The sequence below is a fragment of the Castor canadensis genome, chromosome 12 (genome assembly GCF_047511655.1).
Source record: "Castor canadensis chromosome 12, mCasCan1.hap1v2, whole genome shotgun sequence".
NCBI classification, from domain to species: Eukaryota; Metazoa; Chordata; class Mammalia; order Rodentia; family Castoridae; genus Castor; species Castor canadensis.
The window spans coordinates 92,204,804-92,231,081 of NC_133397.1; the positions used below are offsets into that span (position 1 = coordinate 92,204,804).

The 26,278-nt window shown below is 33.6% G+C and overlaps 1 protein-coding gene across 1 annotated transcript in view; it reads left to right on the plus strand.

Moving 5' to 3' along the window:
- LOC141414736 (uncharacterized) overlaps nucleotides 1-26,278 on the plus strand; it is a 151,471-nt gene that overhangs the window by 40,901 nt on the left and 84,292 nt on the right. Inside the window, exons 5-10 of the mRNA XM_074049038.1 lie at nucleotides 3,951-4,184; nucleotides 7,489-7,636; nucleotides 7,792-7,967; nucleotides 11,868-11,988; nucleotides 17,531-17,648; nucleotides 19,441-19,494. The gene's annotated coding sequence lies outside the window, so the exon portion shown is untranslated. The remainder of the gene's footprint in view (nucleotides 1-3,950; nucleotides 4,185-7,488; nucleotides 7,637-7,791; nucleotides 7,968-11,867; nucleotides 11,989-17,530; nucleotides 17,649-19,440; nucleotides 19,495-26,278) is intronic.

Genomic DNA, 26,278 nt, shown 5'->3' on the forward strand with positions numbered 1-26,278 from the left:
GTAATTTACTATACCTTGGCTCAATTTTGGTAGGTCTTATGTGTCTAGAAATTTATCCATTTTCTAGGTTTTCCAGTTCATTGAAGGATAAGTTTTTTAAGAAAATACTCCTAATGATCCTCTGAATTTCAGTGGTATCTATTGTGATTTCTACCTTTTTATCACTACTCTTTTTTATTTCAATGTTCTCATTTTTTCTTTTGGTTAGTTGGCTAAGTATTTGTTAATCCTGTTTTTCTCTTCAAAGAACCAAGTGTTGGTTTGATTGGTCCTTTGTATTACTCCCTCAGTTTCAATTTTATTAATCTCAGGTCTAATATTCAATATTTATTTTCTTCTACTGAGTTTTGGTTTGGCTTGTTTATGTTCTTTTCTAATGCCTTGAGTTACATCATTAGATTATTTATTTGAAAACTCCCTAATTTTTAAAAATATAAGTACTCAAATGTATAAATTTTCCTGTTAGAATTGCTTTTGCCTTTGTTGTAGCTCATAGATTCTGGTAAGTAGTGTTTTCATTTTCATTTGATTTTAGGAAGTTTTTTATTTCCCTCATGATTTGTTCAATTCTTGATTTACTGTAAATTTTTCTCTCTGCTTTCTAGTTTTAATCCATTATTATCTGATAACATACAGGAATTATGTCTTTTTAAAAAATTTGTGTAGCTTTATAGCTTAATATGTGATCTACTTTGGAGAATGTAGGGCTCTTGAGAGGAATGTGTAGTCTTATAGTTGGTGGATTGATTATTCTGTAGGTGTCTGTCACATTAATTTGATCTACAGTACAGTTCAACTCTGGAGTTTCTTTGTTAATTTTCTGTCTGGATGATTTATCTGTTCATGAGAGTGGGGTATTAAAATTTTCTTCTATTACTGCATTTGGACCTATCTATCTCTTCATGTCCATTAGTGTTTATTTTATGAAATTGGATGCACCAACATCCATTCATATATATTTACAATCACTGTAACTTCTTGATGGATTATTCCCTTGATTAGTATATACTTTCTTTCTTTCTCTCTTCTGACTAATTTTTGCCTAGCATCTATTTTATCACATAGGAGTGTAGCTACTCCTTTTGGCTTCTGGATTCCATTTGCTTGGTATATTATTTCACTTTCAGTCTGGGTGTTTCTTGTCAGTGAGTTGCCTTTCTTGCAGCCACAAAGAGTTGGATCTTGTTTTTTAATCACATCACCTAGTCTACATCTTTTAATTGGTGATTTAAAAGTGTTTACATTTAGGGTTATCATTGAAAGATATGTGCTAATTCCTCTAATTTTGTTGGTTTTTCCCATAGTTTAGTCAAGCTCTCTTTCTTCCTTTTGTTCTCCCTTACTCATTTAGGAGTGTGGTAGTTTGCTACATTGAACATGTTTAATTGCTCTTATCTCTTGTAATGAAGTTCATTCTTTCTCAAGCTCTTGTGTTTGTCACTGACTTTCTTCTTCATCTTGCATTATATTCCTTTAAGTGTGTTTACATTTCTGGCTTAGTGGTCACTTACTACTTTACTTTGTGCTCATCTTGGAAGGTATTTATTTCTCCATCACTTTTAAAGGAAAATTTTGCTAGATATGGTAATCTAGTTTGGCAGTTATTTACTCTCAGTGCTTGACACTTCTCTCTTACAGCTTTCAATATTCTTTATTTGTAGTCTTGCATTGCTGTCAACTGGAGAGGTTCTTTTTTGGTCATATCTATTTGGGATTATAAATGTGTCCTGTAATTGTATGTCTATATCTTTCCCTAGATTTGGGAAATTTTCTGCATAATTTCATTGAATAGATTTCTTTAATTGGTGTCTCATCCTCTTCTTCTACCTCATGGACTAATCTTAAGTTTGGTCTTTTGATCATGTTCCAGAGTTTTTGAAAGTTGTAGTTATGATTGATTATTATTGTTTTATTTATTGCTATCTGAATTAATTCTTCAACCTTGTGTTTAATCCCTAATGTTCTTTCCTCTTCATGACCTAGAATATTGGCAGTGCTTTTTACTAAGTTTTAAATGTTTATTTATTGAGCTTTTCATTTTCAAGATTTCTCTCCAGTTTTTTTAAAGCTCTTCATCTTTGCTAACTCCTCATCCATCTTAGTGAATTCTCATCCAAGTCTTGAATTGACATCTTTATTCTATTTATGTGTTTATTTCAATCCTCTTTGAGGTTATTGACCATTTTAAAAACTAGAGTTTTGGGGATGGCTGAGTGGCTCAAGTGGTAGAGCATCTGCCTAATAAAGCCCTGAGTTCAAAACCTAGTACTGCCAAACAACAATAACAATAATAATAATAAAACTATACTTTTGAATTGTTTTCTAGTGTATCAATTATTTTCAGTATTTTAGGACAGTTTTTTTTTTTTTGCTGTGTTATGGAATGTAGAGGAATCGTATTCCTTTCTTTGTCATGTGTTTGATGCTATTATGTTTTGGGTTGTACAGTTGTTGGGATGGGCTCTTCCTTCACTGTTTTCTGTGAGTCTTCTTAGTGCTCAGTATTCTTTTGAGACCTCTATTTGAGAAGAGAAAGCAGACTATAGTAATAACAACTAAAAGACAGACTAGATATTTAAGTGTAGTAAAATTCAATTGGAAACACCACGAACACCCCCAATAAAGACAGAAAATAAAGGAGCTCAGATACTTATATAATAAAATAGGAATATATAAAAAATTAGTGATTATATAATAATACAAAGGAAGGGAATATGAAAGAAAATAAGAAGCAAGATGGGAGAGGATAAATAAAGAAAATGAATAAAAGCAAAAAAGTAAAACCACAAAAGAATGTACAAAACACATTTTTGGTACTATAAGGTGAATTTAGCAAGATCACAGGAACAAGATGAATATATAAAAATTAATTGTATTTCTCTATTTTAGGAATGAACACATGAAAACCAATATTTAAAAATATATTCAGTAAAAAATGAATTGTTTGTATAAATTTGACAAATGTTGTACAAGACCTGCGTGTAACACCCTAAAGTGTTGATGAAAGAAATCACAGATCTAAATGAATATAGAAAGGCATGTAACACTCATCAATTGGAAGATTCAAAACAGATAACATATTGAATCTCTCACAAATTGATAAATTAGTTCAATACAACTCTTAAAGAAACAATAACTTAAACTTTTTGAACAACAAGAAAAGACCTGGTAGGAATTACTCTACTATTTCATTATACACACACACACACACACACACACACACACACACACACACACACACACACATCTATATCTATATACACATACAGTATTTCTACAGTTACTGCTAGGGAAATAAAAATACCTTTTGATACATTTGCTATAGTGCCACATCAAATGTTGTTGTTATACCATCTTTCTTTACCTAATTCACATTTTAAATATAGTACTGTAAGGCTTTACATATTTTTCTCTTCAACTTATTTTTTAACATTCATCCCATCATTTCAACACTTACAATGGTTTGTGCTAATATCAGTTTCATATTTCTGTATCTTCAATATGTGGATATTATACATAGCTATTTTTTGTGATAATCTCTTTTTCTGGATGTCTAGTAATACCAAAAAAGAAAATTAACATCATCTTAAAATTGATACTTAGTGAACTCTGTATTTTCTACTGACTATCACTTTTAAAGGACAACCCTGTTTTTAAGGTATTTCTCTGAATTACACCCAGTAAACATATACCATAGTTTGCTCTGTTCTTCTGGATTTGAAATCACTCTTTTCCATGTTTGTGGAAAATGTATTCCTGTTTGTTAGTTTTAGTTATTTCATTTATTGCTCTTAGATTTTGGGTCAAAATGAGTTTATCACCAGATGACTTGAAATTTTTATGGTAGCTATGTGTTTTTTCTAGTTGAATTTTTTATTGTTTTGTTTTATTGCTGTAAATAACCATCTGCATTGTCACTAGTTACTGTTTTTTTTTCTATTTTCTTTCAGCTGGTTGGTGGAGAGTTTGATTTGGAGACAAACTTTATTATCCAGGATGCTGAGAGTATAACTTGCATAACAAGAGTTTTTTGGGGCACTGTGGTGTAACATGTCAAGCAGAAATATGGAGCAAGTTTGCAGCCATTGTATGAATAAGTGCTTGGAATTTACAGACTAGCACAGAATTTGGGTTGATTGAACAAGTATTGCTGAAAATACGTGCTGTAGAAGACATGATAGCAGGTGTGGGACTGTCTGGTAGGAAAGTATCATTATATTTATAAAGTTTCTTGCACTTGTTTTATATTTTTACATAATATAGATTTATTGAGACTGCCTTGAGTTAAAATAGATAAGTAGAAATGCATGGAAAATTGGTCCTTTATATTAGTGGAAAAACTGCAGAATGAAAGAGGTGGAACAGAATTACTGTATTAACCAAACATAATACTATTCTGATTTTCTAAGTTTTAGAAAATTCAGTACTGTGGAGTAGGTACTATGAAATCCATCAGAGAAATAAACAGTAACTTTTATGTAGTACATAGTTAAATGTTTACATGCTTAAAATATCACAACACATGTTTCAGTTCTGTGTAATAGTGAGCCTTTTACCAAATTATCCCAGCTTTCTGGTACTCAGTCTCCCATATGTGATACTATGACAAATGGCAGGAGGATCTAAAAGCAGGCTGTGGTTTTTGGACGTGTCTGTTTTACTCTGCTATGTTTTTGGAAATTTCTGTATTAAAATGAACATATATTGTGGAATAGAACATAAAATTTACACAACATTTCAGACAAAAATATTAATTTTTCCTTATGGCTTATTTCAGACAATAACTTTGAACTCTATTTGTCACCAACTGCCCTTTACCTCCCTATAAGTTTTGCATTTCAGTAGAAGTTTCTTGACTGTTGGTTCCAGAGCAGTAGCTATTTCCAGAAAATAAGTTTATTATCTTTAGGATATTGTATGTGATTCTTAAAAAAAAAGTCAGATTAGCCTATTTGGAAGTATGAGGCATGTAATTCCAGAAGATTTTTAGACTGAAGATCCATGGTTCACAGAAATCAGTCTTTCAGATTCTAAACAATTTTCTGATAGACCACAGATTTTGTTTCCTTTTTTAATGGCATATAGCCTTGCAGAGAATGCTTTCTCATTCTCTATGTTGGATAGTAATGGTAACTTTTTGAAGAAAAACATGCAGACTTACATTTCTAAAATGTCTTTTTAATGAATATGGTACTAGTATTGCTTCTGTAAATTCTAGAGTTACTTAACAGGCATTTGTATGTATAAATACGTATGTAAACATGTATAAAGAACACAATATGAGCTTTCAGTCCTTATAGCAGGTCCTAAGGTCTTAAGTTTTATTTTTCCCCAATAAATGAAGTAGCTGCCACTTGATTATAGAAGGGTTCAGAACTACATAAATTGTCATTAGCTAGAATGGAATTCATGGGCATTGGGATGCAAAGACAGTGAGGAGGATAGTTCCAAAAAAGTTCATATTTTGACATTTTCTATTATATAAAGCCCCTTAATTCTCTTATGATTTCTTTTCAGTAATGATATTGATAACAAACATTTCACTTTTTATTATGTTAAGCATTTCATTCACAAAGAACCTGATAGTGAGAAGATAGGATAAAAGGGAATTAGAATCCAAAAAAAAAAAAAAATCTGTACCTTACTTACTTTAAGGAGACAATTTAAAATTTAAGTTTCATTAGCTACCAAAACACTACTGGGTTTCCATCTGTGAATGTATTGTAGGTTGTTAAGTTCAAAGAGGTTCTTTTCAGTTAATAATGTAAACTTATCACTAAAAGGTGATTACACATTTATAGTTAATTGATAATAGAATTTCATACTTGTGGTATAAAAAATGCTGCAACTAAAAATCTTGTCCAGAGAAGATTTGCTATACTAAAATTAAATTGAGCTGCCTGGTTATGTCTTCATGAACAATAAATATATAACAAATTAAATATTACAGCTACACATGAATTTAATAGATCAGTGTTTTGTGTCATACATCCTGTATATTGCAAATATAAATTTGTTTTTCTAAAGTTTTTACATGTAAACATTTAAAGAAACTCTGATGATGGTTGCCATTTCAACCAGATCCTTAAAAATGGAACATTTTGGCCTAGTGTTTTTAAGGTTCTGGATTTTTGTCCAGAATTCTTTCTTAGAAACTGACATTTTGATTTGTACATACTAACATTTTCATACAGTTTGGTCCTCAAATAATGAAACTTTTTTTTTCATTAAAAGATCTCTCTCAATGAAAATTGGCATATCCACTGTCATAATTTTATGAGAGAGATGGCTTGCTTGTCATGGTGTTAAGAAGACTCAGTTAAGTTCCTTCCTATTATGGCTTATAGTCTCTCTACAGCAAAATTAGAAATAAGGGCAAAATAGTTTCTGCTGGGTATTGAGGGGGTAGGGGGGAGAGGGAGGGGGCGGAGTGGGTGGTAAGGGAGGGGGTGGGGGCAGGGGGGAGAAATGACCCAAGCCTTGTATGCACATATGAATAATAATAAAAAAAGAAGACTCAGTTAATTGCTTATTGATGAAAATAATCATGTACTAAATTTCTGTTTTGAAATATACAATAAATAATTTATTGAATTCCAGTTACTGATTTGTGATACTGGCTAATATAAATTATGTAACAGTAATCATTTCAATTTACCCTTATCTAACCTTTTTGTTAAGTAATGTTAACCTTACTTAATGCATTAACATGTGTAGTATGTTTAATTCTTAGCAAGTGCTTTAGAAGTTGAGAAGATAAAGCATACATATTTAGATGTTTAATCTTGCAACAGCCAGAGTATTACAAGAAAATATTGATCATAATGGGTATAGAAAATAACCAGTGGCAAGAGATTAATTTAATTTTAATTATTATTTGTTGAGCTGGTCTGTTATATGTACAGAAATACTCATGTTAGTATAATTGATGTCCCTAGTCTTGTGTTTAAATCACACTTCCAGTTGTAGACTAATAGGTAAGAGTGAGTGTTCTGGAGCCATATTCCCTGCGTTTGAATAATGACTATACCGCTTGCTATGTTTGTGTTCTTAGGCAGTGTTTTAAGTTGTTATATAGCACAATTTACTCATTTTTAAAAGGGGATAATAATTGTACTTAGCTCATAGGATTGTTATGAAGATTTGTGATCTTAATACATATAAAGCACTTATAATAATGCCCAATATATTAATAAATAATTTTGAGTACATATTCAAAATTACTAATAGCCAAAAGAATATTTCAACAGCCCATTTTATTAAGGAACAGATAATTCTGATAGAAAATATGGTTAACTATCAGTTTTTCATTTGTAAATAACCAGTTTTCAATGTTACATATTTGTCCCTTTGCATATTTTTATCTCCCTTTGTCTGCAGATCTCTGCATGTAAATTGTTAATTAGAATCACTATTCACAAGGATTTTGTGTTCCATATATATGTGTGTGTATAACTGACAGTTGATAACCTCAACTTTGTTTAATAGGTATATTACTTTGACAGATGTCATAGTAGAGAATATTTTCCTTTGAAGATCTTCTGGTTGATATGTTGGGGGTTCTTGGGAGCTACAGCATCACTGTCAAGGAATTGAAACTTCTGTTCAGCATGCTTCGAGGAGAAAATGGATCTGGGTAAGCTGCGTAAGAGGGAGAAGTATTCAGTATCAGTCCACTGAGACTTAATGTTCAATAATTGCCCCCAGGGAGCCGTATATTTGAATTGGTACTGGGAATTGTTCTCTTCTTAACCTGATTAGCAAATAATTGAAAATTATTTTTTTCTCTAGTTAGAAAACAATCCAGTAATGACAGAGGAGGTATATTATTGGTGAACTTGGACAATGACATTTTGTTTCATTGTCTTCAGCCAAGACAAGCAGAGAAAGTATTGTCAGTTCTCGATTAGATGCTACGAAGACATGGTCCTGATACTTTTTTCAATTTCTCTGGTCATCGCACTGTAGTAAGTTTTAATTACATGTGTTTAATTTTTATTTATTGTTAAGTCATGTAACTCCTACCCCTTGCCACCTCTAATTTATTTTGTGTTCCTAAAGTTTTGCCTTTTCTAGATAATCCTATAAATAAAATCATGCAATATACAGGGTTGTTTCTTCCAGACAAGGTCTCACTATGTAGCCTAGCCTGGCCATCTTCCTGCCTCCTCAGTGCTAGGAATACAGATGTGTACTATCACACCAAGCTTCGTCTTTTATGTTTGGCTTCTTTTACTTTCAGTAATACTTTTGAGGTTACCCACATTATGGCTTTTATCAGTACTTTTTTTGTACCTCTTTTTTCTGAATAATATATTATATTGATATATCACGTTAATCATTCATCCTCTAGTTGGTAAACATTCAGATTTCTAGTTTTAAGCTACTGTGAATAAAACTGCAATGAATATATAATGCATAGGTCTTCATGTGGGCATATGTTTTGTTACCTTTTGATAAATACCTAAATGAGATTGCTAGGTTTTATGGTAGGTATATGTTTACCCTCATGAGAAACGGTCAGATCATTCTCCACAGAGTAAAATTTTACATTTCCGTCAGCAGTGTGAATCTCTCAGTTGATTTGCATCCTAGACATTATTAATTTGAGACATTTTAATGGTTATGTAATGGTATCTCACTTTAGTTTTATATTTATATTTTCTATTGATTTTTGTATTTTTCATACGATGTGTGGCAAAGTTGGAATTAAGTTTTATTTGTTTTCATACCCAAACATTGCATAATTTGGTGAAGAGACAATCCCTTTCATTTGGGATTACTTGACACCTTTCTTGAAAATTAATTGTCCATAGTTTGGTGGATCTATGTCTGAACTCTCTAGTTTGTACCCTTGGCCCTACATTTTAGTCCTTATGTTAATGTCACATTTTCTTTATTATCATGGCTGTGTGGTTAGTACTTCTTAAGTCAGGTAGTATAAATCCTTTACCTTTGTTCTTCCTATTTAAAATAGTTTTGGCTTTTCTAGAATATTTGCATTTGTGTATACATTGTTGAATAAATTAGTGGGGTGCTGTGGTTCACCCCAGTAATCTTGGCTACTTGGGAGGCAGTAAGTATGAAGATCACAATTCAAGACCTGACCAGGAGAAGTTTGCTAAACCACATTTCAACCAATAAATACTGCCATGGTGGCATGTGTCTGTTATCCCAGCTCCACATTCCTTCTCAAACCAGAAGAAGCATGGTCCAGGCTGTCCTAGGTGTAAACTTGAGACCCTATCTCAAAAATAACCAAAGCAAAATGGGCTGGGGTGAGCCTTAAGCAGTAGAGTGCCTTTTTAGCAAGTGCAAGGCTCTTGAGTCCAAACCCTAGTACCATCAGTTAGAAAAATAATACCATTGTATTATTTTTTGATTGTATTGATTGTATTATATTAAGTGACCAGACCATTTTGTAGAGAATAGACCATCTTAATGTTATTGAATGCTATCTCTCCCTTTATTTAGTTTTCTATATTTGCTTAGTTTTCAAAATAAAACTTGAAGGGTAGACTATCTCAATTTGTTTTCTCTATTTCTTTGTTTAATGTACTATTTTATGTTTAATTTTTGCCTACCCTCATACAATGTAACTGATAATGCACTTTCAAGGCAAGTGGTTGTTTTTAGTGAATTAAATGGGAATTTAGATCAATGGGGGAAAAGGGATTCTTTTGGACACCCCAGTGATAGTGCTGTGACCAGTGACTTTTGTGATGCAAAAGGCCATTGGTTATGCTGTTCCTGGCAAAAAGATTGAAATCCACAAATCTTTTTTTGTTGTTGTTGTTGGGCTTGGGGAACAACAGTACTGAGGTTTAAACTTATGCATGCTAGGCAGGTAGCTCTGCTACCAGAGCTACGTCGTCATCCGTCTTTGCTCTGATTATTTTGGAAATGGGGTTTTTTGCTTCTTGCCAGGCCAATTTGGAACACAATCCTATTTCATGCTTCTCCATGTAGCTGGGATGATAGGTGTACCACATCCAGTTTTTTTCTGTTGAGATGGGATCTTTTTTTTTTGCCCAGGCTGACCTGGATCTACAATCCCCCCAATGTCATACTCCAAAGTAGTTAGGGTTACGGTGTCTCACATGTGAAGAAGTTAGCATATATGTTAGGTGATGTATACGATTCCATACACTCATTTTATTACTCCATGTCCCCAGTGTTTCTCCTGTTCGTCTTAATGGTCAGGTGTAGCTAAAATCAAATACATTCTGCTTTAGAGAAACTATGGAGGTGTTAACTATTGGGAAACTTAGCAGCCCTCCCATTTTACTAGTTAACAAAATAATAAAGTAAAATATTTTTCCTTTGTAAGAAGTCAAGAAAGGCTGTGTTCTTGGCAATAAAGCTGCCTGAAGCAATTGCTGAAACATTAATATCTGAAAGGATACTGTATGGGCAATATTCATTTGTAGAATTAGCTTATTTGAATTACCATATATCTGTATAATTTTAAAAATAACAAATACTTATAAATCTTTGGCCACTTTGAGAATATTTATTGACTAGATTTCTTTTCTATACCATTAAGTTATGAGGCTGATAATATAGATCATACTCATTTCTTTTGAAGAAATGTATAAGGAGGTATAAGTGATATTATAGATATAGGTACTAAGACTTATGGGAAAATAATGAAAAAGAGAAACCACGCTAGGTTGACGTTCAGGAAAATTTGACACATGAGGGCATTTTTGCTTGGTATTAAAGAATGATTGGGATTTTCCTGGAAGAGAGGGTGTTTTGAACGGTGGCAGCAACATTATGACCTAAAAGGGGAGCTGAAAAACAAGTGGAACAGGTGGTATATTTCACTGTTCTTTGGAGTATGGGATAAGGTAGTAGAAGAGAATAAAACTGAAATTGTTTCTTGGAGTTGTAGTGTGTATAAAGCGGCTTGTAGAATCTGAAGAAATTTCAACTTTATACTGTATGCAGAGGATTTGGGGATTTGGGGCAGTATTGTGATTTGAACTTAGGGCCTTTGGTTCCTAGGTGGGTCCTCTACACTTGAGCTACACCTCAGCAGTGCAGAGGATTTTTATTATGTAAGCTACTTGTTATATTTTAGAAAGGTCGTTATTAACAATATAAAGTATGTATTTGGAGAAAAGGCCAATTATCAAATCATACCGATAATCTTTTATTGAAGGAATTTAGATATCTTCTAGGAAAATAAATCAAGCAAGTCAAGTAAGCAATCATTTTTCTCATTGCTTAGAATGGCTAGATTTCATTTTACTATTATTATAAGTCCTGTATTACTGCTTTTCTTCCTGTAAATGGATCTCAATCCTTTTTTTAGCCATAGATTTCAATGGTTAAGTTTCTGAAGAACAAATCCCATCCTTTCCCCTCCTTGTTTCAGTGTGGTGAGCATTAAAAATATTGTGAATAACACTTGTATTCCAATACAGATTCCATTAATATTCTCTAGCATGGTTGTTTTGGGCTGCAAAGATTCATCCTCATTAATAAAATTTAATATTTCTGAAAACTAGCATAAACCATTGAAAATTGAAAATTCTGAGGCATATGTACAAGGGACCTTGTATTGTTGAAGTTAGAGGAGAAGGATGAGTTTTTTCTTTTCTGTGAGCCCATAGAGGGGAAGTTTGAAAGAACAGTCTATAATCCACTGTAATGTAGAAATGAAATGTAATTTACTGTTTGAAAATGTAGTAATAGTATAGTCAACAAACCGTATCTAATAGACTATGTAAATAAGATAATTGTTTCTATTTTCTGTAGTTGTTTATAATTTTCTGATTTAAACTGGGAAGACCAGGTTTTGCCTTCGTGCCTTCATATTTTCTTTAGCTGAGCCTTTACCTTTTCTCATTGCCTTGTAGACAGTTGCATTGCCTCCTATTGTAAAGTGGCCTTACAGAATAGCTTCACCCTGCACACTTGGTTTCGCATGGATCCATTAAATAACATTAATGTTGATGAGGATAAGCCTTATCTTTATTGGTGAGTAATATGATTTACTCTCAGCCTTTATCCTTTACATAATTAAATCTTGTACTTATATAATATAGTATTAAGTCTATATTAGATAGTATATATATATATATATATATATATATATATATGTGTGTGTGTGTGTTAAAACTGCAAACATTCAGATAAATATTACTACTTACTCATTTTCCTATTATGTCTAGGTAACTTCTCTTAACTTATTTTTTCCTACATACTGTTTAAGACTCAAGAGTTTCAGACCTTCCTGCCCATCAGTTGTGGGGGTGCTTTATGTTGCTGGTGCCTCATCCAGGACAGAATAAACAATAGATTCCCAGTAGATTTCATTTGTGTTGACTCTTTACTTATATTGTTTTATGAACATAATTGACATATGATTTAAAATTAATAACCACATATGAAATTATAATCAAATAAGTCACTTTTCTATTTTGATTAAAATATACTCCTTTTTAGTCAGCTATTTTTTTTATCAAAATTGGCTTTTTTAAATTTTGTAAGCTGGTTTGTTAGGTATTTCATAATTAGAGAGCAAGTTGTTTGGTTTGCTAATTGAAGATGGTCCTTAAAGGTAGATGAAGTCTATTTGGTAGACTTTGTTGACTATTAGTTTTTTTTTATTCTGATATTTCAAATTGAAATATTAAGAGCTTCAGTAGTCCTTTATTTCCTAGATTGAATTCCATGTGTTTTAGTTACAATAGCTCTCTTATGTTTTGGTTTTTATTTGATCCATGTTAAACTTCTGCTCTACAGGGAATTAAGTTTTATTTTTATATAAAACAATATTTAATGGACATTGTATGTCTCTTTTTATCTGGTTACTATTTCATTCTCATACTTATTGCAGTTTTCATATTAGCAAAGAAGTTGACTATTTGGTACATTTTGTTGGCTCAGTAGTTACATCATAGTTAGTATACACACATAGTCTCCAAATTTATTCTTATTTTCTTTAACCAAAGTATTTTGTCAGAACTTGCTCTCTTTTAAAACATTGAAAAACTCACTGTGCCTCTTCTCTGTAGCATACATTTTGATGTTCCAAGACAAGAGAACAGAAAAATAAACTTTCATATAAATGTCCTTCACTGAGATTAATTCCTTCATTAATCTGTGTATTCATTTATTTGCTCCTTTTATCTTATATATAGTTATACCCTAAATGAATATTTTGTATTTGTTGGGTAATTACAAACCTGATTGTTTTTTATTAACTATCATAACTTAGTGGGAGCAGCTCATTTAAGTAAAAAATTGCAAACCATTGTAGACTCCCCTTTTTTATATGAAGGTTTCCAATCAGTTGCATTAAGTTCTCCCTTCCTTCCCTCAACTTACCAAGGCCGTTGTGCTGGCTCCTATGATTTCTTTCTTACCTGAAGCTTTGCAGGAGTTTTCATGTCTTTCCTTATCCATACTTGCCTATATCTCACTTCAATGCTGCCACTAATTATTTTTCTAACGTAGGAGAACAATCATTTAACTTTTCTGCCCAAAATTCTTTAGTGATATCACATTATCAGAAAACACAGGTCACATTCCCAAGTGTGTCCTACAATCCTGTTTCAAGTCGGATCTTTACCTTTGTTTCCTGCTACATCTAAACACTGGGAAGAATTTCATCAAGTCTTTGCTAAAACCTAAGATTCCTCTACCTGGAATGTTTCTTTCACCTTTATTCACTCAACAGTTCCCTTTCATCCTGCAAGCTTAATATCAAGTTTCCTTTTGCGCAAAGTGAATTCTTCTGTGATAGTCTTCCTATGCTATTTGACTTTCCCTGTTACCACATTTTAGTCAGTACGTCTTCTGCTTCCATGTTGTATCCAAAGATAGTCTCCATTGCTTCCATGCTTGTTTCTGCACTGAAACTCTCTTGAGGATGTACATGTTGTGTTTCTTCTTGTGCCCACGCATGTAGCATATATGTGGGAGGGGAGTGAGGTTAGCAACTTGGCATAAAATAAGCTCTCAGTAAATATTTTGAATGAATTAATGAATGACAGGTACACGTCACTTTTAACAGAGACAAACCTCATCATGAGGACATGGTAGATAAAAAGTAATTAGAAATTAAGTGGTGACTTAATTATAGGTGTTTAATATGCTTTTGGAACTGTTCTCCATAGTTTTTTATAAAGTAGGTGTTATTCCCCCATTTGTAGAGATGGTAATGATTTAAAGATGTTAAATAATTTGCCAAAAGCCATAGAAGTAGTTAACGTGGGATGCCAATTGTCTGCATGAATTTAAAATCCATCATAGCCAGTACAATAAACTTTCTGTAGTAGTAAGAACTCAGTAAATAAATTTAAATTAGGACTTTTCTGTAATAGGTACATCAATTAATATAAGAACATGTCTAATAGTTTAGCATAATACTGCCTTTTCAAAGGAAAATTTTTGCCTATACATAGGCGTTTTTTACGTATTCTTCAGAAATTGAAACATTTTACTCTAAAATATAAAGATTATGTGTTCTGTAATAGATTGATAGCATTCTGGTTGAATTTTTTTAAAGTCAGGTAAGATGACATAGGTAAATGTTGATTCTTACATATGTAGAAGTCTATAAGAATGTTCTTAATTTATTTGAAGCTAAGTTGTTATGGGTTTTTCCTGATAGCTGTCATATTTAGAAAAAACAGCTGTTAAGTTACTGTTGTAGATATTTTCCTCTTCTGATTTTCCTTACAACCAACATTTCTTTCATTTTCTGATCAATAAGTGAAAGAATGAGACAACTTTCAAAAGGACATGTGTTTTAGACATTTCAATACTTAAATCTGACTTTTTAATAATTGAAGAGCACTGTTCTCTATTGCTGTCTTCTTTTGAGTCATTCTGCGCACTATTTTTATTTTCTAAGTAGAGCTGAATGAAATCAAGTTTAAAGTAAATATTTCAGATAACTTGAAATAACTAATATTTTTAGAATTGGAGACTATTGCAGCTCAATATTTCTCAAATATATAAAATACTTGAATGGTATATTTAAATAATGTGTAGAAGAAAGTTTATGTTTCGTTTTAATATCTGAGCATAAGTATTCAAATATCTGCAAGTTATCTTCACTTTTGATACTTTGTAAATCATAATTCTAAATAGCCATAAGCTGTTATCTCTGTAGACTAAGGGGTAGATCCACAAATTGTTACAAAACTTAAACTATCTCATATCAAAATCAACAAATTATTTTTGTTGACACTAAGAACTATAAAATAGGAGCTGAAGGTGAACACATTCATTGATTCTTAATGAATATTCACATAAATTTAAAATATTTAATATTAGTGCATTTAATAAATCTAAGTTGTGGAATTGTAACTCATAAAATCTAAAATATTATTCTTTTGACAGGTCTTTCCTGACCATGCAATCTAAAGTAGAATCCTTGATTATTTTTTTTCTCAGTTTATGCTGATCTTTTTTTTATTGTAATCATACTGAGTTTTAATTCTGTATTTATTTATTTATATCATGTATTCCATGGTCAGCCTTGAGCATCTGAATTGGCTGACAAAATGTAACTGTTACTAAATGAACACCGATATAGTTTTATTTTCATGATACCATGATTTTAGATCATGGTATGGTGGGAGAGGAATATCGATCTGGGGCGCAAAGGGATCCAGCTCTGTGTCTGACAGAGATTGATTCTGTATGAACTGCTTTATACATCTGTAACATGAAAAATGGGTGGAGGGAACCTGACAAAATTGTAGTCAATGATCACTAATAGTCTTTCCAGCATTTTCTTAGAGGGTGCTGTAAAGATTATGGTTGCCTCTTAGGCAATAATAACTCAATATCACATATTGATATTTTAATATTTTTTATTTAAGTGGCACATGATCATTATGGTCCACATTTACAATCAGTGAAGGAGCAGTGGAATTTGGTGTTATGCTAATGAGCAGCTGGTATCCTATAATGATATGGCTTGGCATGTTAACACAAATGGTGTAAGTTTAAAATAAGTTTTAAATCTGTGTTCTAATGAATTTGAAAGTATGGTCTATCCCTATAAACTGAATTGAATAATGAAATAGTCTGATGGACATGTGAGTTTTACTTTGACAGTTTATTCCCTTTCATGAGTGAATCTTTTTAAGTTTTAAATTTTACATAATAAAATGACCTCAAAGAGAAGGTTAATGATATTTTAAAAAGAAAATAGTGCTGAGATGAGATTAGCAGGTACTGGGGTCAAATTTGGTAGGAACTCATAAGTCAACATGAGGTTGTGGTTTCCCATCTTACCCAGTGTAAAAGTACTTGGAAGGTTTTGAGCAGACTGATAATGACTACTTGTATTTTTAAAATGTCAGCCTGGTGCAATATTTAGAGTACCTTGAAGGAAAGGAAGGCAATGACTTCGATGACTTACGGGAACAATGAAGGGATTCTCTTTTCGAAAGTTTGTTAGTGCTGAAGGAGGTACTAGTTGGTTTCTGGATAGAGGAGATCTAGAGGTCAAGACCTTAAAAATGGTGCTGTTTCTCTAGTTTTGGTTCTTCCTTGATTCATCCTGTCTGTAGAGCCAAAGTGTAAAGATGTGTTTTAATGCCAAAAGCATCTCCAAGGCCAATGGAACATAACCCTCCCAGCATTCCTAATTTTAAATGACTTGTGTTTTTTAAATCTCTCTCTCACTCTCTCTCTCTCTCCATGTGTAGATTGATCTATCTATCAATCCATTCATCCATCCATCCATCTATGTATTTATCTATCTATGTATCTATCTTCTATCATCTATCATCTTTCTATTGTATGCTGGCATGCTTATTACAGTATCTTGTCATGGGGCAGCAAACTGGGCACTGACTGCTTTTGTTAGTTTGTGTGGGTGGGGTTTAAAAGGTATAGGAAGGGTCTTCCTAAGCATAGCTTCTTAGGTGCTTAATCCTCCAGATGCAGAGCATTGTGTGGTTGGCTTCAGGCACCAGATTTAAGTGATCATTGTTTATTTGATAATGCCTACTTACATAAGAGGAGGAACTTACTCCTTTACAGTCCTTGATTTAGCTTAGAAAATACAGGAATGTATGCATGATGGAAAAACAAAGTTGAATTTAAAAACTGGGCATTATCAGTTGACAGTTAAAATTTAGAATTGTCATTGTTTGATTTGCATGATTCTTTCTCTAAATATGAGCAATTATGAATTATTGGTGTTTTAAAATTAGTTTTGCTTTTGTAAATAATTTTAAACCCTTTCCCTTTAATGGTAAAATTTGCAAAGTGGTCAAGTCTGAAGATAGTGTTGGAGGTTATTTTTTTTGCTAACTCTACATGTGAGTGATTAAGTTGATTTTATTTTCTCAAAAAATATTTTATTGGGTTTTATTATTTAAACATTCCATAGAATCTTAATCAGTTTCTTCTATTATTGTGCAGTTTATACTATATATAATAGTAATAAATGGTATATATAATAATAAAGACGGGTATTCTTAAATAGTCTGTTATTATAAAATAATATATTACAAGAAAGTAATTTATTTTTGTGAATTTTAAAAAATAGATCCTTGACAAGTGCAAATGGGGTATTCTGTGGACAGCTTGGTGCCATGTACCTTTTCAGGGAAGACTTCAACCCAGCACAGATAGTTGCAATTTATCAATTAGGACCTGGATGTAAGGTAGGAGTGACTATTTGTTATGAATTCCATGTAAACTTTGAATTGTTACTGTGGTGTAACATGATGTTCAGTGAAAAGTCTTCAATATGGTTTAAAAGTCTTCTCTATTTTTGAAACTCAGTTATTGTGATGTTCCTGTTTTGTTTAAAAGGTGTTTTCCTCTTTTTAGCTGTTTTTTTTTTCCTTCATGAATTGTTTTACTCCTCAGACTGTTTTCTAATGTTGAAGACCTTCCTTTTTTGTATCCATTCTCAAAAACTAAATGCAGGCTCCTAATCCCAGCGCACTGGGGAGGAGAGTAGGAGCATCATGAGTTCAAGGTTAGCCTGAGCTACATACAGTAACCCTGTCTCAAAAACAAACAAACAAGCTACATTGCTAAATCTCTACATTATATTATAAAAGTATAACTTTTCAAATTAGATGTGGATTGCCAAAAATAGTTGAAAACTTAGAATAGTACAGAATGCTATGTATAACTGAAATTCTTTAATTTTAGCAACTGGTTTTAGCTTTTGCAGAAAGTTAGGAAAGTATCCTCATTTCACAAAACCCGTTAGTGTCAGCCTTCTGCATGTTACATAGCTAATTTTCCCAGCATCACTTGTTGGAGAGGCTGTTTTGTCCATTGTATGTTTTGGGCTCCTTTGTCAAAGATCACAAGACACTAGTTTTTGGGTTGTATTTCTGGGTCTTCTGTTCTGTTTCATTGGTCTTTGTGTCTGTTTTTGTACCACTATCATGCTGTTTGTTTTGCTTTTGTTTATTTCCTGTGGCTCTATAGTTTAAATTGAAGTCTGGTATTCTGATACCTCCATTGTTAACCTTTCTGCTCATGGAACATTTTTGTCCTTTGGGATCCTTTAGGCATCCACATGAATTTTTGGATTGATATTTCTATATCTACAAAGAATGACTTGGGATTTTGATGGGCATTGCATTGAATGTGTAGATTTCTTTCAGTAGTATAGCCATTGTTGTGGTATTAATTCTGCCAATCCATGAACGTTTTTCCATCTTCTGGAACTTCTTTAGTTTCTTAGCTTTCATCATAGAGGTCTTTCATTTCCTTGCTCTGGTTTTTAGCTAGGTATTTTATTATGTTGGTATTTTATTATTATTGTGAGTGGTATTTGCCTGATTTTTTTCTCAGCCTGTTTATTTTTGGTATATAAAATATCTGCTGATTTTTGTATGTCGATTTGGTATGCTGCTACATTGCCAAAATTGTTTGTTAGATCTAGAAGGTTTTTTTGTTTGGAATCTTTGGGGTCTTTTAAGTATAGAATCATATCATCTGAAAATAGAGATAATTTGACTTCTTCCTTGTCTGTTTAAATCCCCTTTCTTTCTTTCTCTGGTTTTAATTCTCTTGCTAAAAATTTTAATATATTGAATAACACTGGGGAGAGTGGATACCCTTATCTTACTTCTGAATTTAGAGGTAATGATTTTAGTTTTCCTCATTTAGTATGATGTTGACCCTAGGTTTGTCATATACAGCCTTACTATTTTGAGATATGTTCTTTGATGCTTAGTTGCTTCAGGGCTGTTGTCATGAAAGGGTATTGAATTTTGTCAAAGTGATTTTTGTTTTTCTGCTTATGCGTTCTGTTACATTATTTATTTGTGTATGTTGAACATCTTGCCTTACATTCCTGGAATGAATCAACTTGATCATGGTATATATATGACCTTTTTAATGTGCTGTTGGATTCAATTTAGAAGTGTTTTATGAAGATTTTTGTATTTATGTTCATTAAAGAGATGGATTTTAATTCTCTTTTTTCAGTGTGTCCTTGTCTAATTTTGGAATGAATAATACCCACTTCATAAAATGAGTTTGGTAAGTTCCTTCCCTTTCTATTCGATGGAATGTTTGAGGAGTATTGCTGTTAGTTCTCTAAAGGTCTAGTAGCATTTGGCAGTGATTTTTCCTCCTGAGTTAGCCAGAAATCCATTGGATAGTCTGGAGTGCCCTGACCTGATATGAAAGGGACCACTCTGGCTGCTGTGTTAAATAGGTGACAAATGTGGCGAGTTAGGAGGTTATTGCAGCTGTTTTGGTGAAACATGACTATAGTGCAGACATGGATAATAATAGTGGAAAGTATTGGGAGTTGACTGGAGTTTTGAGAAATTATGCCTAAATAAACCAAGACCAGCTTTTGAGTGTTTTACAGATAGGATATTCTATCACTGGCAATATGGGATAAGGGAGCAGGAGAGCACTTGGAGGATGAAGACCTGTATCTTCTGTAGTATAAGGCACTTGTTCATTTGAGATGTTCATAGAATTTGTTTTCATATTCTTTAAATCCAGAGTTTTCTAGATATGTTTTGGTGTTGGTCATTCTGAGTTAATTTTGTAGATATATGGTGGGCACTTTTGTATATAGTTTTGTAACTTTTTATATATTAGTAAATTGGGTTTCTTACATTGCTTAGTAGTTTATATTCTTGCTTTGGTTTTCTTTAGAGACTTGACTATACATGTTTCATCTTCTTATCTTGTTTTTCCTATGTTACTTTTTCTTAAATCTTTATCTCTATTTCTCTCTGATTTCAGAATCTAAGAATAAATTCACAGAAAAGTTATATGCACAATGCTACAAAATTTTATTCCTGAACCATTTGAAAGTCATTGCTGACATAACACCCCATCATTCCTGATTGCTGTGTTTATAAACAAGAACATTGTTTTACAGATTTATTGTCTAACATAATATCAAGAGGTTAGTGAGGATGTGTTAGCACCATCTAGTCCTCAGACATGACAGAAAGTTTGCTAATTGTTTTGTAATGTCCTTCATGGAAGATCTAGTTCATTGTGTTTGTTGTAACATATCTTTAGCCTGCTGACCTGGAACAGTTTCTCAGTCTTTCCCTCATTTTCTATATGGATACTCTCCTCACCCATATGGAGTCTCTACTCACTTTTTGGGTCACCTATTACACCTGATGGATCCCCTCTTATCTGTTCCTCAGTTCCAGCTCCCCCTATTGGGCCAGGCTGTCTGGCTGATATACTCCTCATTCTTCTGGCCTCGCTTGCTGAGCAGCCCTCTTACTGAGGTATTGCTTTTTTCCTGGAACTCTGATAATCAAAGCCAGGAAGCTTCCCTAAACATATGTGATTCTCATCCTGCAGGTGGTCTGGCTTTTCCTCTGTGAATGTGGTCTGGCTGCTCTCCTCTGTGAATGTACTTCTAACCTTCCTCAGGCTATAATCACTAGTGCCAGGAAGCTCTTCTAGGATGGTACTCTTCTTTCTCTGATCAGGGTTCAAGAAACCAAGCCACACATCAACTGAATGCTTCCCAAACCCTACTCTAGATCCAGTTCCCTCATCTGCCACTCCCTTGGGACAATGCCCTCGTCATCCTGATGGGGCTCTGAGTCTCAATATAGAGAAGTTCTCCCATGTGTATACTTTCCTTACCTTTCATATATTTAGAAACTTTATTCTAGATAACAGCCTACACCACTAATTCTTGTCCTTTCAAGCAAATGTGTTATCACTTAGGATTCTGATATTTGAATTGGGTAGGTTTCTCTCATAAGGATGCCAGATTCTTATTGTGCTTATGCTGTGATAGATTGTGGCAAACTGCCTTGTCTGTATCCCTTTTCCCAATGCTTGTGTGATTATCTTCAACTTTCTATTCATTTTTGGCATGTCAGGCAAAGGAACTCTCTTACATGGATATCTTTTGCTTGGTCTCTGTCTCTACTTCACAGAGATCCCATTCTTACCTTTCTCAGACTGAGTAGACACCCTCCCCATTTTCCCGGGATTTGAGACCATGTTGGAGTCCCTGTGTGATATAGTTGTTAACTAGCTCAGGGATTTGCCATTCCTACTGGCCTCTGCAACTTCTCCCCAGTACCTTTAGTGTGGACTTCTACCTTGCTTAGTCCTATCAGGTAGCTTTGTGAATTGTTATAAAAGGACGAGGAATATGAAGAGAATGAAGGCTCCATTTACTTGTTGACAAATTAATAGCTTTATTGAGATGTAATCTACATATATACAATTCATCTGCTTAAACTGTATGAAAATTAAAAGCAGCTGGATTTTTATAGAATTGGTGCTGAATCTACAGATCAATGAACAATATGAAGTCTTCCAGTCCATGTGTATTGAATGCCATTAGTGGGATTTTGTAATTTTGTCTTACAGTTTTTTATTATGAAGTCTTAAGCTTTTGTTAAATTTATTCCTTAGTACTTTATTACTTTAGTTGCTCATGTGAATATAATTTTTATTAGCATGTATTAAAATGTCATGTGAGGGGTTTCATTGTGATATTTCCATTCATGTAGATGTTGTACTTAGATCATATTCATCCCCTTAATTACTCTTGAGATGAGATCTTGCAAACATTTTGGCCTTGGCTGACCTGGAATCAGGATCCTCCTAATCTGAGCTACTCATATAGCTAGGGTGGCTCATACATACATGCAAACCTATGTGCGTATATGCATACGTACGCACAATGTACTTTGATCAGATTCTTTCTCCCCACCCTCTCTTTTCACCCTCCTACCTTCTGCTGGTTCCCCCCTCCAAATAGTCTACCATGTATGTTCATGTACTTCATTTATTTGTTTATTTACATTTAAATTCTGTGGGAGAGAAAATCAGGTAATTGTCCTTCTGAGTCTGGTTTGTTTTGCTTAGCATGATGATATCTAGTTCCCACAAATGACCTAATTTCATTCTTTATGATTGGATAATACTCCACTGTGTATATGCACCACATTTTCTTTACACAGTTGTCTGTTAGTGGGCACCTAGGTTGATGCCTTAACTTGGCCATTGTAAATAATTTTGTAATAAACATGGGTTGTGAAGGTATTTCCATAGTATGAGTTATTTTCGTTAAGATTATATGCCCAAGAGTGGTATAAAAATCATATAGTAGTTTTATTTTTAGTTTTTTGAACAACTTCCATGTTAACTTCCACAATTCATTAATGTACATTCTTACCAACAGTGTATAAGGGTTCCTTTTCTCCCACATGCTGAACAATGTTTGTTGTTTTCTTCATGATTGCAATTCTTGATTTGGGAGATAGAATCTCAGTGTTGTTGCTTTTTTAGAAATTAGCATATATGAATTGTACAAAGGGTTTTCATTGAGATATTTACATCCATACATATGAGGCGCTTTGATCAAATTCACCTCCTGTGTTAGTTTTCTTATCTCTCCCTACAGTCCATTTTAAAACCATTTTAATGGTTTTCATTATTCTGTTTTCATTCATGTGTATGAAGTACTTCAATCATATTCACCTCTTCCTACCTGTCTCTTCACCTTCCCCACTCACTGGTTCCCACTCCCAAATAATCTCCATTATTTTATAAGTTCTAGATTCCACACAAGAAAGAGAATATGTGATGTTGGTCTTTTTCAATGGGGCTTTTTTCACTTAACATCATGATCTCTAATTCAATCCATGTATGTGCATAATTTCATTCTTCTTTATGGCTGAATACTACTCAACTGTGTACATGTTCCACATTTTCTTTATTCCATCATCCTTTGATGAGCACCTAGATGCATTCCATAATTTGGCTGTTTTGAATAATGATGTACACATGGGTGTATGCAGGTAACCCTTTTATATACTGGCTTGTATTCCTTTGGATATATGCCCTAGAGTGGTATAGCAGAATTACATGTAGTTCTATTTTTAGTATTTTTTTTCATTTTTCTTTTATTATTCATATGTGCATACAAGGCTTGGTTCATTTCTCCCCCCTGCCCCCACCCCCTCCCTTACCACCCACTCCGCCCCCTCCCTCTCCCACCCCTCAATACCCAGCAGAAACTATTTTGCCCTTATTTCTAATTTTGTTGTAGAGAGAGTATAAGCAATAATAGGAAGGAACAAGGGTTTTTGCTGGTTGAGATAAGGATAGCTATACAGGACATTGACTCACATTGATTTCCTGTGTGTGTGTGTTACCTTCTAGGTTAATTCTTTTTGATCTAACCTTTTCTCTAGTTCCTGGTCCCCTTTTCCTATTGGCCTCAGTTGCTTTAAGGTATCTGCTTTAGTTTCTCTGCGTTAAGGGCAACAAATGCTAGCTAGTTTTTTAGGTGTCTTACCTATCCTCACCCCTCCCTTGTGTGCTCTCGCTTTTATCATGTGCTCATAGTCCAATACCCTTGTTGTGTTTGCCCATGATCTAATGTCCACATATGAGGGAGAACATACGATTTTTGGTCTTTTGGGACAGGCTAACCTCACTCAGAATGATGTTCTCCAATTCCATCCATTTACCAGCGAATGATAACATTTCATTCTTCTTCATGGCTGCATAAAATTCCATTGTGTATAGATACCACATTTTCTTAATCCATTCGTCAGTGCTGGGGCATCTTGGCTGTTTCCATAACTTGGCTATTGTGAATAGTGCCACAATAAACATGGATGTGCAGGTGCCTCTGGAGTAACAGTCTTTTGGGTATATCCCCAAGAGTGGTATTGCTGGATCAAATGGTAGATCGATGTCCAGCTTTTTAAGTAGCCTCCAAATTTTTTTCCAGAGTGGTTGTACTAGTCTACATTCCCACCAACAGTGTAAGAGGGTTCCTTTTTCCCCGCATCCTTGCCAACACCTGTTGTTGGTGGTGTTGCTGATGATGGCTATTCTAACAGGGGTGAAGTGGAATCTTAGCGTGGTTTTAATTTGCATTTCCTTTATTGGTAGAGATGGTAAGCATTTTTTCATGTGTTTTCTGGCCATTTGAATTTCTTCCTTTGAGAAAGTTCTGTTTAGTTCACGTGCCCATTTCTTTATTGGTTCATTAGTTTTGGGAGAATTTAGTTTTTTAAGTTCCCTGTATATTCTGGTTATCAGTCCTTTGTCTGATGTATAATTGGCAAATATTTTCTCCCACTCTGTGGGTGTTCTCTTCAGTTTAGAGACCATTTCTTTTGATGAACAGAAGCATTTTAGTTTTATGAGGTCCCATTTATCTATGCTATCTCTTAGTTGCTGTGCTGCTGGGGTTTCATTGAGAAAGTTCTTACCTAAACCTACTAACTCCAGAATATTTCCTACTCTTTTTTGTGTCAACTTAAGAGTTTGGGGTCTGATATTAAGATCCTTGATCCATTTTGAGTTAATCTTGGTATAGGGTGACATACATGGATCTAGTTTCAGTTTTTTGCAGACTGCTAACCAGTTTTCCCAGCAGTTTTTGTTGAAGAGGCTGCTATTTCTCCATCGTATATTTTTAGCTCCTTTGTCAAGATAAGTTGCTTATAGTTGTGTGGCTTCATATTTGGATCCTCTATTCTGTTCCACTGGTCTTCATGTTTGTTTTTGTGCCAGTACCATGCTGTTTTTATTGTTATTGCTTTGTAATATAGTTTGAAGTCAGGTATTGTGATACTTCCTGCATTGTTCTTTTGACTGAGTATTGCCTTGGCTATTCGTGGCCTCTTGTGTTTCCATATAAATTTCACAGTAGATTTTTCAATCTCTTTAATGAATGTCATTGGAATTTTGAGGGGAATTGCATTAAACATGTAGATTACTTTTGGGAGTATCGACATTTTTACTATTTTGATTCTACCACTCCATGAGCATGGGAGATCTCTCCACTTTCTATAGTCTTCCTCAATCTCTTTCTTCAGAAGTGTATAGTTTTCCTTGTAGAGGTCTTTCACATCTTTTGTTAGGTTTACACCTAGGTATTTGATTTTTTTTGAAGCTATTGTAAATGGAATTGTTTTCATACATTCTTTTTCAGTTTGCTCATTGTTAGTGTATAGAAATGCTAATGATTTTTCTATGTTGATTTTATATCCTGCTACCTTGCTATAGCTATTGATGATGTCTAGAAGCTTCTGAGTAGAGTTTTTTGGGTCTTTAAGGTATAGGATCATGCCGTCTGCAAATAGGGATATTTTGACAGTTTCTTTACCTATTTGTATTCCTTTTATTCCTTCTTCTTGCCTAATTGCTCTGGCTAGGAATTCCAGCACTATGTTGAATAGGAGTGGAGATAGTGGGCATCCTTATCTGGTTCCTGATTTTAGAGGGAATGGTTTTAGTTTTTCTCCGTTAAGCATAATGCTGGCTGTAGGTTTGTCATATATAGATTTTATAATGTTGAGGAACTTTCCTTCTATTCCCAGTTTTCTTAGAGCTTTTATCATGAAATGATGTTGGATCTTATCAAAGGCTTTTTCTGCATCTATTGAGATGATCAAGTGGTTTTTGTCTTTGCTTCTGTTAATGTGGTTTATTACGTTTATTGATTTTCATATGTTGAACCACACCTGCATCCCTGGGATGAAGCCTACTTGGTCGTGGTGAATAATCTTTTTGATGTGTTGCTGAATTCGGTTTGCCATTATTTTGTTGAGGATTTTTGCATCAATGTTCATTAAGGAGATTGGCCTATAGTTCTTTTTGGAGGTGTCTTTGCCTGGTTTTGGGATAAGTGTAATACTGGCTTCATAAAATGTGTTTGGCAGTTTTCCTTCCCTTTCTATTTCGTGGAACAGTTTAAGGAGGGTTGGTATCAGTTCTTCTTTAAAGGTCTGATAGAATTCAGCAGAGAATCCATGAGGTCCTGGACTTTTCTTTTTGGGGAGACTCTTGA